Source organism: Syngnathus scovelli, chromosome 22 (genome assembly GCF_024217435.2).
Source record: "Syngnathus scovelli strain Florida chromosome 22, RoL_Ssco_1.2, whole genome shotgun sequence".
Lineage (NCBI taxonomy): Eukaryota > Metazoa > Chordata > Actinopteri > Syngnathiformes > Syngnathidae > Syngnathus > Syngnathus scovelli.
Genome location: NC_090868.1, coordinates 4,682,322 through 4,694,367, shown reverse-complemented (window position 1 = coordinate 4,694,367; position 12,046 = coordinate 4,682,322). Strand labels below are relative to the sequence as shown.

Here is a 12,046-nt window from a genome sequence, read left to right as displayed (position 1 = left end):
GCAGATCAAATGTTCTGTTCAGCCTCAATTAAATGCCCAGCGTGCTGAAATCTACATTACCTCGATAAATAATTAAGTTTAGATGTACCTCTTTTGCAGCAGATGAGAAAGTCATGTTTGGGGAGGAGGACTGGAATTAAAGCAGAAAAGATTTTCCCACGTTTGGAGGGCTGAAGGTTCTCCTCTTGGTAGATGTAGAAGTCTAGTAAAAAATTTAATATGTTTAATGAAGTCCCGCTCGTCTAAATAATAATATAATAATATAGTATCTGATAAATTTTGTTAGTGGAATATGAATTAATCAGCAAAATACAGCCAGCCATTTTGGCCGATCGCAGGAGTTTTCTAAGTTTGGTCATGTGACATTTGCATTTGTGATTGGATCTTATGTGAGCAGCCAAAGTTATTTTTTGTCAACAACAAGAAGCAAAATGGCCACCCCTTGAAATGAATAAAAACAAAGATGGACTTTGCTGCTCAATCCATATTTCACAATCTGAATATTGTTTAGACTAGTAGTGCTACAAAGAACATTTTATTGCAAAAATTAGAGTTGACGCTTGTTATCAGCATCATTATCAAATTGTCAAATTGACAAATTGTCACTTGGATTTCTGAAATCCATTCATTGTTTAATCCATTTCCGACCATCATAGCAACTCTTTCCCAACCTATACACTAATGAGTGAATTTCCCAGGGTGCCAGGCTACCTTGAACAATGCTGTCGTGGAGCTAGCACATCATTTGCTTCCACGCTCGAGTAGTAAGTTAATCCAGCGGGGACATGAGTGACATGGCGGTGCAGTAAAGTAGACAGTGTAATAACACTAATCACCTCCAGGAGTTCATTTACAGCACTAAAACAAAGGTCAGCGACATTGACAGGGCCTCCAAGGACGGCTTGGTGTTTACTGGCAAGCCGAGCCTGGAGGATAGCGGGGCTGGATGCCGCGCGGGGACATCCGCAACTCGTTGGTATGTATGGGAGCACACGAGTTCGGACTTGGCACGAGACAGTGGACAGGTGGGATGCTCAGCCAGCCAGCCAACGTCCCTTAACTTGCTCAAGTGTGTGCGTGAGTGTGTGTGGTAATTACTTTTTCACTTTGTGTATTTGTGTGTGTGTGATTAGAGCCGGGTGGTGGGTGGAGGAGCTTGTCAGAAGTTATCTGCCCATCTCATCTCATCATAGCCGCTCTGGCGGATTCCCTCGATGGCTCAACAGCTAGCCGCCGCCGCGCCGCTGTCAATCGGACCGTCAACGGCAGCACAAATCGATGCCAATCTCCTTTGCTTTCTATTTTTAGCCCAAGCCGCGGGGGTCTTTGATAAGGATGCTCCGGCTACCTTCCTCCCCCCATACCTTTTTTTCCCTTTTGCCTCAAATGAGCAGGAGCCCTTGCAACCTCTTTCTCCTGGCCTGTTGATGAGAGCTGATAAGAGACGAGATGGAGCTAAAAGCCCGCTGCTCCGAAGGGGCTTTTATGGTGAAGATTGATGAGCGGACCGCTATTACACGCGCAATCAAGCCAACACGTTGTATTGTTTAGTCTGAGATGTGATTGCATTTCAACTTTTCACTTTTATCCCAGCCAATGCACAATTCTGAAATACAGTCACGTTTCATGTTCGAGCAATATTGTGAAATGTTTTGCGCAGGATTGGACTTTAATTACAGTTATTTGTCACAGTAGTTTATTATTGGAAAAATGTGTGATGTGGAAATACAGATATAACTCCAGAAATTGATTACCGTATTTTCCGGACTATAAGTCGCTCCGGAGTATAAGTCGCACCAGCCATAAAATGCCCCAAAAAGTGAAAAAAAACATATATAAGTCGCTCCGGAGTATAAGTCGCATTTTGGGGGCAATTTATTCGACAAAATCCCACACCAAAAACAGTCATGAACGAGCAACAACAGGCTAAACGATAGCAACAACAGGCTAAACGATAGGTATGCTAACGTGACAAACACAAACAAAGAGCTGAGAACGGGCCTGACGTAACATATAGAGTGATTAAGGACAACTATTACATGAATAACATGTTTATAAAACCATCAGTGTCACTCCAATTCATTAAATAGCAACAACAGGCTAAACGATAGGTATGCTAACGTGACAAACTCAAACAAAGAGCTGAGAACGGGCCTGACGTAACATATAGAGTGATTAAGGACAACTATTACATGAATAACATGTTTATAAAACCATCGGTGTCACTCCAATTCATTAAATAGCAACAACAGGCTAAACGATAGGTATGCTAACATGACAAACACAAACAAAGAGCTGAGAACGGGCCTGACGTAACATATAGAGTGATTAAGGACAACTATTACATGAATAACATGTTTATAAAACCATCAGTGTCACTCCAATTCATTAAATCCATCGATCGTTCTTTGTCAACAATGGGTGCGCACGGCTGAGGGCGCTTGCGCTTCAAAATATTCCACAGGCTCATATAACGATAGATAAACTATATTTTAAATAACTATAATACAAGCCAATAATATTATCAAACCATCCGTGCACTTTAATTCCATTAAATCCATCGATCAAATTCCTCGTCCTTTGTCAACATCGCCGCGCGTGCGCCCTGACGTCAGCCTCGTCTTTATTCCACAGATCTACTATATAACTATATTGTAGCGTTAACAAAGTACAAGGATAGACGTAGGTTTGGTAAACGGCTCTTTATTAAACAAAACAAACTTCCAAGCGTGTGGCGGCGTGGACTTCCAGACAGACCGGGCGTGCGTAATGGCCATGTCCGAGCCCCACGCACCGTTCGCGGACAGCCACTCGGCCGAGCGTCGGCCCCCGACTCAGTAGAGACCGGGCGTGCGTAAAAGCCATAATAGTTTTTCAAACCTTCTATGTCACTCCAAATCCTTAATTCCTTCAAACTCGTTGTCCTCCGTGTCACTTAGAAATGGTCACCGCTAATGATGGTAGTCCTTGTGTGGGCACGTTTGTATGTAAACAACCGGCGCGCCGCGCTACTGACGTCACTTGAAATAGTAATCCATTGGTACATCACGGTTCTCCAAACTTTCTTTCTGCTGCTCGATTACTGTTTTCAGCTGCATATTTTACAACTTGAAGTTTGTAACCTGCAAAATATGAGTTTCTTTTTGGTGCCATTTTTCTTAAGCCCACCCAGTTGATGAGTCACGGCCAACGGTAAAATTTAGAGCGCCCTCATCCAGTTTCGTCTGAAAATATAATTTTTTTTGGTTGTTTTATCAAAGTCAAAGTCTGCTTTATCGTCGATATATTTTTTTATATACTAAGACACACAAAGAGATTGAAATTACATTTCCACTATCCCTCGGTGAGATAGTACACATATGCATACAAGCATCACAAAAAAAAACCAAGAAGGCACTAACAATGAATAAATAAGAGTATTGAATAAATGATAAATAAACAAATAATAATAAATAATAATAATAAATATAAGAGGAGCAAAAATGGAGCAAGTGTACATACAGCAGACAGTGGACTTGGATATGGTGCTTTAAAGTGTTAATTGCTTTATTTGACGTTTTCTCTATTTTTTATGTTTTGAATATGTTCAAGATAAAGAAATAAAAGCATGTGAAGTGATCAACTATACTAAAAATAACATGGGAAGTGGTCAACTATACTTGTAAGTGATGTCTTAATGATCAAGTAAAAATTTGTGAAAAAAACATATATAAGTCGCTCCTGAGTATAAGTCGCCCCCCCACCCAAACTATGAAAAAAACCGCGACTTATAGTCCGGAAATTACGGTATTTGGAGGCACAAGCTACATTTGCTATTGACACCTTTCACACAATTATGAATATTCGTAGAAATGGCGTAACACCGATATTTCACGGTATCGAGTACTTACAAAGATTGGCGATACCAGTCACCGATAATAGTCACTGGCGCCCTCTTCTGGCCTCTTTACAATTAGAATTAAATGAAAAGCATGGTTGACAAAACATTTTTCTAAGTATATTTGTACGTATGTATACTGTATATTTTTATTGGCTTCCTTAGCGAAATATAAAAGATCTTCTCTCTAGAGGAGCTTCCTGGAAGATGAATCGGTCCTTCAGGTGTTTTCATATAAATAATCAGGATCACTCCGTGAGCTCGACTGCAATCATTGGGGGGGTTGCATTGCACGTTAATTGCAGTTGACGCATCGTTGAGGTGAGAGAAAAAACGATTTTGTTTTGAAGTGCTTTGAAAGGTGGCGAAGACGCTTGGAGTTCTTCTCTGGTAATTAACGCTGAAGAAGAAGAGTAGGAGGAGGAAGGGGGGGGTGGACTAATCGAGGTAGTTTTGCCATCCGTCTAACTTTGAAGCGGTACACACACAGCGGCCTGCTGGGACGACAGACTGTTGCGCAACGGCGAGGTCACGGCTCTGACCGCGGTGACCCACGGCGGTTGGTAACAGCTGCGCATTTTGCAGCGTACCCTTCAGAAGAGTAACTCTCTGGAAGTTCATGTCATGACGCTATTGGGCCAAAAGTCTTGGGACACTTCATTTGTAAGGGTCAAAGGTGAAGCCTTTTTTGATGACATCATCGTTAAACATTGTCACGATTGGTCGAGTCAAAATCTCAACGTTAGGCTGATTTTTAGTTTTTGTCCTTCCTTGCTCTAACTCTCCTTGCCAGGTTTTGTAATACTTTTATTGTAAAATGACAACAAAAAACCGAAACCCCACTCATCTTCCATACTGTGTTTTCACTCCAACATCGAATCGCATTTAATTTAGTGCCCATCATTCCTGGCTGCATGTTGTTTGGCAAGAGCGGAGTCAAACATTTTCCCTCTAATTGGATGTTTTTGTGGATACCGGATTAATCAACCACAGGGTATTTAATGTTGTTTGGGCAGCTGAGAGGTAATACAGCCAAGCCATTAACATATCATTAAAGAGTCCTAAGCACTGTAATTGCAGGCAGAACGCTGACGCTTCAGTCTCATTAAGTGGACACGGCGTGGTGTGGCGGTGGCAGCTTTTCTTAAGTGAGCTGTGGAACAAATGTGCGCGACTCAGCACGCGGCTGTCACACCGGGACGCCTGCGGAGCGAGCCGGCACAATGGTTGCGCTCCAGGCCGAGAGTCATTACGAAGGCCGATTCGTTTTCATGGTTAGTGGGTTTCTTTCGGGAAAGGGAAACGAGTATTTGTTATCATTAGATTCTGTATTGTCGTTGATGTAATGGCAGTGCCACAAAATATCAATATTTTAATAACTGGTGTTGTTTTAATAAGGATTGATGTGTCAATGTCAAATGTACTTTTTATGTAGCTAGGCAATTATTTTCTCTTGTTCTACAAAAACATGGCTGTTTTGTGGAAAAATGGTGGTGGATTTTTGGTACGGTTTTCAATTGTGACTGCGCAAAAAAGTTGCCACTTAGCTGTTGTGAAAAAAAAATGACATGCTAAAAAAATTACTCCAATTTTGCATGACAATTTTAGTTTAAATCAGATTTTTTTTCCCAAACTGTTTCCCACCGTTATGTATAGTCTGCCATCTAGTGGAGGCACATTAAATTGTTCTGCTTGTCACTGTACGTTGTCGGCATGAATAGAATTTTGAGACTAGTGTTTGGAATGACTGCTAAACATTTTTGCTAAGGTATATGGATGAGAATAGGCAATATAAATGGCGTTCAATATCAAATGATAAACTAATATGAACATCGGTGATCTCGGGGTGCGTCACCAACAGCTCGTGTGAGTCACCCATGACGTCGACGGGGGTTTCATCCCTGTCAATATTTGACCGTCTTTGCGTTTTAATTACCGATTCTGTGCCGTGGTCCAAATTTCAGGGATTATCCAATTATCACTTGCGTGCCGACAAACACGAGGGTCTCTTTGCCTTTCAGTAATTGGAATGAGGAGCCAGCACTCAAAGGAGAAGCCTATCACTGAGAATTATTCAACAGAGGAATTTGTGGTCCGCTTGCGGATTTCCTCTGATTTCATCAGAAAAAAAAAAAAAAAAAATGGCGAGGGCGATTCTTCCTGAAAACGTCCATCTGGTGTGTAGGCGCTCAAACAATCCTCTCAAGGCTCACGGCTTCAACTTTGCAGGCTATTCGTGTAGTGCTGATTAAAGGCTTCTTTATTGTTTAATGAGGCACGAGTTGAAGTCGATTTAGTGCACCTATCATCGCGTTGACAGGCGGATTGAAATGCAGTCTTAATAGCGTGGAAACTTCTTGTGCGTGCTTCTCATATAAAAAAAAAAAAGCTGCTGAATGAAGACAACCGGCGAACCGTATACACACGTTTGTGCGGAAGGGGGAGGAAAAAACAAAAGCCAGAACGGCCAAGTTTTGAGTGACAAATGAAACAGGAGATATGCAGCAGGTTGAAAAGGCATTGTTCATGTTTTATTGAACGGCGCTGACATTACAAACGGGGAACAAATGAAGCAGAGAACACAAAAGAGCATTATTTATTACAGGCAAATCAAAGTGGAGCCTGCGGGGGTGTTGATACTGTACACAAAACACATCACACGCTTTTGCATTTGTCACATGAAAATTCCATTTCAACGTCGTCGCCGGTCGTTTCAAGTTGAGGGTCGCGTGACCTCGCGCGACTTGATCAAGCTTTCGAAAAGTATGTGTGTAGAAATGCGCTTGTCTTATATCGCAGATTGTTTTTGACATTTTCAACGTTAGATCAGAAAGGCGCGTGCGGCCGCGGGCGAAGCACGAGGACATCTGCAGTCAATCTCCTTTTTTCTGCTGTTTTCAAATAACACGCTCGCCTTTTACTTCCCGAGACATGTTAGCGTTCCCACCTTTCCCTTCCAGGAGACCCCCCCCCTTTTCGCCTCTGCTTTGGAATTCTCTCAGACCCCCGCGTGTATAAAATAGAAAAAAAAAATGCGTAGGAGCGGAATCCTGAAAAATAAATTAAACCGATAATGCAAGAGAAAGAAACTTCCCATCCCGCCCACAGAATATTAGATCACAACAACTCGCTGCGCTGAATAAATCATTAAACCCCGGCAGAGCGTAGCTATTGCAATGTCTTCTTGAATATTAATCCAAACTTGCATCGGTGCAGAAGTAATGTCACACAATTGGAAGCATGTGTCAAACCGGTGTAATATACATGGATTCATAATTCAGGCTTTTTTTGGCTTGCGACAACAGCACGTTTAAGCTTTCTCCAAATTGTCCGGAGGGGGAGGGGGGGGGGGGGGGGGTAATAGATGGTTGACATTTAAACTCAATCCCAACGCGCCAAAGCAGACCCAACAGGGATGGAGGTCATTTGAATTTTACGCTTAATTGCTTGGAAGTGAACTCAGCTCAAGGGGAGCTTTAAGGGAATAAATGCCACTGTTGGATAAGTTAGGGGGGGAAAAGTATTGAAACTATGTAAGAAATGGAAATTGAGTGGAAAGTTTTTTCTTATTGGACATGTGCGAGCTTTTTTTCCGGACCATTTTACATAAAAACAATGAGGCATCTCTTCTCTGTGGCTTATGCACATACAAAAAAAAAAAAAATCATCGGTCGTCGCGCTGAGCGGTCACCGCGTGTTTAGTGGCTTCTGCTCCTACATGAACCCATCGACCATCACGTAGGAATAAAAAGCCATAAGACACAACAGCAATCTCACAGGAAGGAAAAGAAGAGAGAGGGCGGAGGGGAGGAAGAAGCAGTTGCCACCAGTAGCTTGTGTTAATATCCAGAATTCTAAAATATTGTTCCTGGTCCCTTGATTTGTTTCCTGTGCTGTCATTGGCTGTTGGGGCAGCTATAAACAAGACCCATTGACTCTGCCTAGCAACAAGATACAGAATGCAAAAAAAAAAAAATTCCGAAGCTCTATATAGTCAAGCTTGCTAAAATGTTTACATAAAAATTTCCCAAAGATGAAGCATATTCTTTGTGATTTGGCTTATTAGCAAGAGAATTCAACAAACAAGGAGGGGGTTGCGCAATCAGGTTGAAAAAAAGGTTGGGGAGGGAAAAAAGCGGGAAAACAAAGGGGTTGGGTACTACCCAGGAGAGCAAGAAGACAATGATGGCGTGGTTGCGCGCAAAGTGGATTTTGCCGAGGCGCAGCCGCTTTCCCACTCGTGCGCGGCTAACCCACAGGTGACACTTGTAGTATCAAAGTCCCTGCTTGATTATATGCGCCGGCAGATGAATATGTATTTTATTATCAGACGCTGGCGTGGAAATTACATTTGCTATGCTTGAAACAAAGCGCGGCGATGAACCCAAATGCGCATATCCTCCCGATAAATATCTCCCCCTTCAAACTGGGGCATGCTTCAACTAATATCCACTTCGCGAGTGGCCGAAATGTGCCGTCGCCGGCGACAGATAGCCGGACACGCTTTTGGGGTTACGGCGCCAGAGCGAGCTAGGCACGTCCGGATAAATATGTATGACTGCGCCGCTGTAGGTTCCCTGCTTTGTATGCTAATGACCTTATACAAGTTTAATAATGCGACTGCGCTGCGCAGGGGGTTGGGGGAGACGGCGGTGGGGGTCGGCACGCGGGAGAGCGGCCACGGCGAGGCCCTCAGAAGACGGGAGGGAAGAAGTGTGCTGGAAAGTGATTTGGATTTATCAAACTATTTGGGTATCTGGTCAAGATGATCTGACTAAAAAGACTAAAAGAACTCAAGAGGACCACGTTCAAGCTTCATGTGAGGCAGCCAAAGTCCCATCCTGGTGGATCCTGTGACAACGACAAAAAGAAACACAACAGTTAAGACCTTCTTAGTGTTCAAGACAAGCTGTGAATGTGAGACAACTCTGTAACGCCTTTTTGGCGCAGAGCTCAAACTGCGACTTCAGAGATAAACCCATGGCTAACAGTTTCAAAACCGCCATTACCCGCCGACTAATTATATCCCTTGTTAAGCAGCAACTACTTGTTGTATCGACTCCGCTGGAAACCCTCGCCAACGTTTGAAATCAGTGACAACTCAAAGAATACCTCGGTCGGGTGCAAGTTTAGCTTTGACGTTATCATCTCGAAAAAAGACGGGGCGAGCCAAGCTAGCGGCTTTGAACACCTCACACAATGAGCTGTGACATCCCCATTGAAGGATGATGGATTGCTCTGCCGGACCGAGCGGCTGTTTGAGAGGCAGATCGCTCAAAAGTCAAGACGTAAAAGCCCAATCACATGATGAATGAGCTATTTAGTCGTCAGATGAGGACAAACCTGGATCGAGACAGAAGACACCTTGAAAGACCTCAAAATGGCGGATTTGCACCACAGTAGTGGTCCTAAAAGATGCTAGGCGGCGGAGTCACATTTCGTTACAGTCCCAGTGGTTGTATCCGCAGTTGAGGGAGCGAGCGAGTTGACAAGTCGACCCAATTTTTAATACACATGATGCATAATTGATGGACAATACACGCATTTAGATCTGATAGGAAGTAGGCTATGATGGATCTCCACATGGGCTTAGTTGGAATAGGTGGGTGGGTTGAACAGATGTAAGGTGGCGCATCAGGAGAAGGATGGGGTTGCCTGGGATGGTTTCCACCCTGCGGCGAACAAAATAGCCCTCATATATCGCTGTAATCTGCATTAGCGCTGGAGCCCCCCCCCCTACCCCACCCAGTCAGGAGACAGCACAGAGGGGGATGAGTAATGGGGCTACTGCTGATTTGGCAGGCCTATATTACACCTCAAAAACTGTTCCAAGTGGCCAGCGTATGAAAAGTTGCAAATGAGCATTCTTCCACCCACCGAATGTACATTTTCAACCTGTATTACGGCAATATCATTTTCTCCTAAAGCTACCCGCTTTTCCCGCCCCCTCGTGCTTCGGCAACGTTTAATAGTTCCTGTTTTGACTGGTGCATTTTTTGCGTTCCCCATTTCCTCCCAGCAGGTTGTGGAATGATCAATAGCGGCGGTTTTTGGATGTGGATTGCAAGCAGCCCACAGTGTAGGACGCCGCTGTTCATTTGTCACAGTGGGAAGTTTTGTGCTTAAATATCAAAGCCAAAATAGAACTCAGCCAACAAAGGGACTTTTCTATATTCTTTCTCTCTTATATGAAAAATCTTAATTACCGTACAACTTTACTAAATTTTTGAGAATATTAAAAGATGCACCTTATACTCAAAAAATATGTCATTTCTTGAATGGCTAACTCTCAAGACGTACATCGATATAAACAGAAGCTAGCATTAAACCCTTGTAATGGCTTGTAACGGGATATGCTTACTCGCTATCTGAAATTAAATCAGAGATATCGAGTCCCCCGGGGCCAATCAGGTGTCTCGGCGTATTCCCGCGAGGTGCCTGTTTGTGTGTCGCTTTGCACATGTGAAATTGGCTTCATTTCCTCTCATTATTCAAGCTTTTCCCGCCTTCATAGATTAGCGATTGTGCCGCACTCTTGCTTCTATTCACGGATTAGCTACGCTGTTATTTTTAGTTTTACTCCACTTGGGCGGAAAATGCAATTAATTAATCAGCTCGACTTTTTACCCCCTCCATCACGATACAGGCGAGTGATTTAATCAGAGTCGGAGCCTGCAAACAGCGGCATATGGCGGCATTAAAGTAGCATTATGGCATCATGTGCAACAAAAGCATTTGCACTTAAACCGAGGGGCTTTTAAAAAGGCTCAACATGCCTGCGTACGGCATCTGGTTTTCGAAAACCCGAACATAAGTGCTACCTTAGCTAATAGCGTCGTTTATTGTGAATCAATGGGCGTCCATTTAAACTAAAAACCTTGTGCCCTTGACATTTTAAGGTCTTTTATTTTGGTGGAAGCACCAGTGAAGGATTAACAAATGAATGGCCAATCAGCAACCTGAACACCAGGCAGAATCTTCTGGAACACATTTGATTTAAGATCGTAACTTTTGTCTACATTGGAGTTGTTGAAGAAGCAACTTTTATCGCATTGATGGATTGATTCACCTCCCACATAGAGGCAAACCTTCCTCCTGGCATTTGAGGAAGCAGCATGTCAACAAGTCAAAAGTGAATCAGACTCTTTTGCATGCAGATTAAAACTTTCAAGCCCGCGGGGCGGACTGACTTACTACCAAGTCTCGGAAACTTTCCAAGAGAAAACATCACGTGTTTGAGGTAGTTTATGATGACAAAACATTAAGTAAATATGGATTGTAACAGAAAATCACAATATCTATGTCACAAATTTGTGTTTAATTTAAAATGGCGGAACCCTTCTGACTACAATCTAGATACAGCTGATTGAAGATAAAAAAAAAAAAAAAGAATTCAGCAAGCCCCTTCCAACTGTGTCTAGTTTTTCCAGTGATGGTCATTAAACCACAGTGAGCAAAATTGTGGCTACAGCTAATGCTAGCTCTGTTCAACAAAGCTATTGTGGCAACTGCTAATGCTAGCTTTGTTCAACAGCCATATTGACTAAACATAATCATGTTTCTGTAAGGTGGCTAAATTACCCCAAAAATATCTCTGTCTACGAAAAAAATCAATAGAAAAAGCTTATTTTATTATCTGTTGAAGGTTTCTTTTTATCTCTCTCACACCGTCTCTCTCGTATTGACTCCAACATTTTCCCGAAGGCAATAAAATGCTCATCAGCTAAGGTCTGAAATGATTGTTTTTAATATGACGACTTTTTAATGAGGACAGATGGAGACGAGGTATTTTTATCAACGCGTGTCAGTGAAGAACTAATGGCGCAAAAAAGCGACAGTTTATCAGCTTGCCCTTGCTCTCTAAACGCGCTGACTTTATTTTGTTTGTTTAAGCGGTGGCACGCTATATTTTACCTGTCAACCATTGCAAAAATGTAATTCGAAGCGTACCGCCACCCGTCACTCACTGTAGCTACGTTTGACCTTTTATCGAAGACTTCTGCATCTGCCTCGTCTTTCTCACATCCGTACGTGCTTTGTCATTGATTGGACGTTAATCTGAGGATTTTACGGTTTAGCTGCGCGAGGAAAACCTGTCAGAGGCGAGCATAAAGAGCGAGCGTGCTGCCAAAAAGGTCGCGCTATTGGGGACTGGAGAGGTTCTGATAA

The 12,046-nt window shown here is 42.9% G+C and overlaps 1 long non-coding RNA gene across 2 annotated transcripts in view; it reads right to left on the bottom strand.

Moving 5' to 3' along the window:
* Positions 1-6,386: 6,386 nt before the first annotated feature.
* The window catches only part of LOC125992362 (uncharacterized), a 31,223-nt gene continuing 25,563 nt past the window's right edge, over positions 6,387-12,046 (bottom strand). For both annotated transcript variants that reach the window (XR_007489585.2, XR_007489586.2), the window contains exon 8: positions 6,387-8,728. This is a non-coding gene — a long non-coding RNA (uncharacterized lncRNA). The remainder of the gene's footprint in view (positions 8,729-12,046) is intronic.